Raw genomic sequence first — 2500 nt, forward strand, 5'->3', positions numbered from 1 at the left:
CATATATATGAATGAACATACAAAAGTATTAATGCAAAACAACTGCCAAACATTAGTCTATAATCTCGGAATGATGTTGGATCACAGAACGCACCGTTAAACGCAGGGTTGGTAGGGAGGGAGGGGGGGCGAGGGGGGGGCGGGGGTGGGGGTACCGACGTAGCGAGCCAAAACCAGCTTCAGTGATCGATAGACTGTCAACTACAACATATTTCGGTCAGTCAGTGAGTAAGTGAACTCTCAGCTGTTGTACTATGTTGTATTTTGCATGTGGATGACACACGCTCCAACTATTTAACACCACAGCTCTGACTTGAATCGGCTTACGGCCAGCCACATGAGTGAGAGAGAGAGAGAGAGAGAGAGAAAACACCTGTTGTTCTCCAATCAAGTGTCTATCTATCTATCTATCTATCTATGTATGTATCTATCTATCTATCTATCTATCTATCTATCTATCTATCTATCTATCTGTCTGTCTATCTATCTATCAATAGAGAGAAAGAGAGAGAGAGAGAGAGACAGACAGACAGACACAGAGAGAGAGAGAATCTGAATCAGAATTTTATTCAGTAAGGCCAAAGCCCCATTTAAAGGGGTTGTGAACTAGAATAAGTACATTATATTTGGCAACAAAAAAAGATATCGCAAAATATCTGCAAATCTTTATCTCCCATATGCACACACACTCGCGTTATGAGGAAATTGCAAACAAAACAAAAAACAAACAAAAACAAAAAAAAACGACATATGCACACACACACACACACACACACACACACACACACACACACATACACACATATATATCTATGCACACATTCATATAAGTATACACCTAAACTCGCGTACCTGTCTGTATACAGGAAACCATATACACTGAAATAATCACAACCATTGGTACACACATGCATGCACATGCACACATAAACATACATATATGTATCAGAGAGAGAGAGAGAGAGAGAGAGAGAGAGAGAGAGAGAGAGAGAGAGAGAGTCATATAGTTATATATGAAAAATATAATAAATGTGTGTGTGTGTGTGTGTGTGTGTGTGTGTGTGTGTGTGTGTGCACTCTCTCTCTCTCTCTGTCTGTGTGTGTCTGTGTCTATGTGTGTGTCTGCGTGCGTGCGTGCGCTCAGTGAGAAACAGGAGAAGGAATGGTGAGAATTGAACTGAGGAGGAGGAATCATTTTCTTTATAATGTCCCGTCACAAAAGAACTGAGCAGTAGAGGAGGAGGAGGAGGAGGAGGAGGAGGCAGGTGGGTGATGAATATGAGTTATTGCAACAGCTTGTTTCCATATTTCATTTGATTTGATATTTCTTATATGCTCTATTTTAGTGCGTGCGTGCGTGTGTGTGTGTGTGTGTGTGTGTGTGTGTGTGTGTGTGTGTGTGTGTGTGTGTGTGTGTCTGTGTGTCTGTGTTTTGTATGTGTCTGAGCATGTGTGTGTGTGTGTGTGTGTGTGTGTGTGTGTTTCTGTGTCTGTATGTGTCTGAGCGTGTGTGTGTGTGTGTCTGTGTGTGTTTGTGTGTGTGTGTGTCTGTCTGTAGTTGTATGTGTTGTTGTCGTTGTTGCTGTTTGTGGTGGTGGTGATAGTGCCAGTGGTGGTGGTGGTGGTGGTGGTGTGTGTTTGTGTGTTTGTCTGTCTGTCTGTATTTGTGTGTGTGTTGTTGTTGATGTTTGTGGCGGTGGTGGTGGTGATGGTGGTGGTGGTGATGGTGATGGTAGTGGTGGTAGTGGTGGTAGTGATGGTGGTGGTGGTGATGATGGTGGTGGTGGTGATGGTGATGGTGGTGGTGGTGATAGTGATTGTGGTGATGATGGTGGTGGTGATGGTGGTGATGGTGGTTGTGGTGATGGTGATGGTAGCGGTGGTGGTGGTGGTGGTGATGGTGATGGTGGTGATTGTGTCGGTGGTGATGGTGATGGTGGTGATGGTGATTGTGGCGGTGGTGATGGTGATGGTGATGCTGATGGTGATGGTGGTGATGGTGGTGGTGGTGGTGATGCTGATGGTGGTGATGATGGTGGTGGTGGTGGTGGTGGTGATGGTGGTGGTGGTGATGATGGTGGTGGTGGTAGTGGTGGTGATGGTGGTGGTGGTGATGGTGGTGGTGATGGTAGTGGTGGTGATGGTGGTGGTGGTGATGGTGGTGGTGATGCTGATGGTGATGGTGGTGATGGTGGTGGTGGTGGTGGTGGTGGTGATGGTGATGGTGGTGGTGATGGTGGTGGTGGTGATGGTGGTGGTGATGCTGATGGTGATGGTGGTGATGGTGGTGGTGATGGTGATGGTGATGGTGGTGATGGTGGTGGTGATGCTGATGGTGGTGATGGTGGTGGTGGTGGTGATGGTGGTGGTGGTGATGATGGTGATGGTGATCGTGATGCTGATGGTGATGGTGGTGATGGTGGTGGTGGTGGTGATGGTGGTGGTGGTGATGATGGTGGTGGTGGTAGTGGTGGTGATGGTGATGGTGATGCTGATGGTG

Source organism: Babylonia areolata, chromosome 23, assembly GCF_041734735.1.
Source record: "Babylonia areolata isolate BAREFJ2019XMU chromosome 23, ASM4173473v1, whole genome shotgun sequence".
Classification (NCBI taxonomy): domain Eukaryota; kingdom Metazoa; phylum Mollusca; class Gastropoda; order Neogastropoda; family Buccinidae; genus Babylonia; species Babylonia areolata.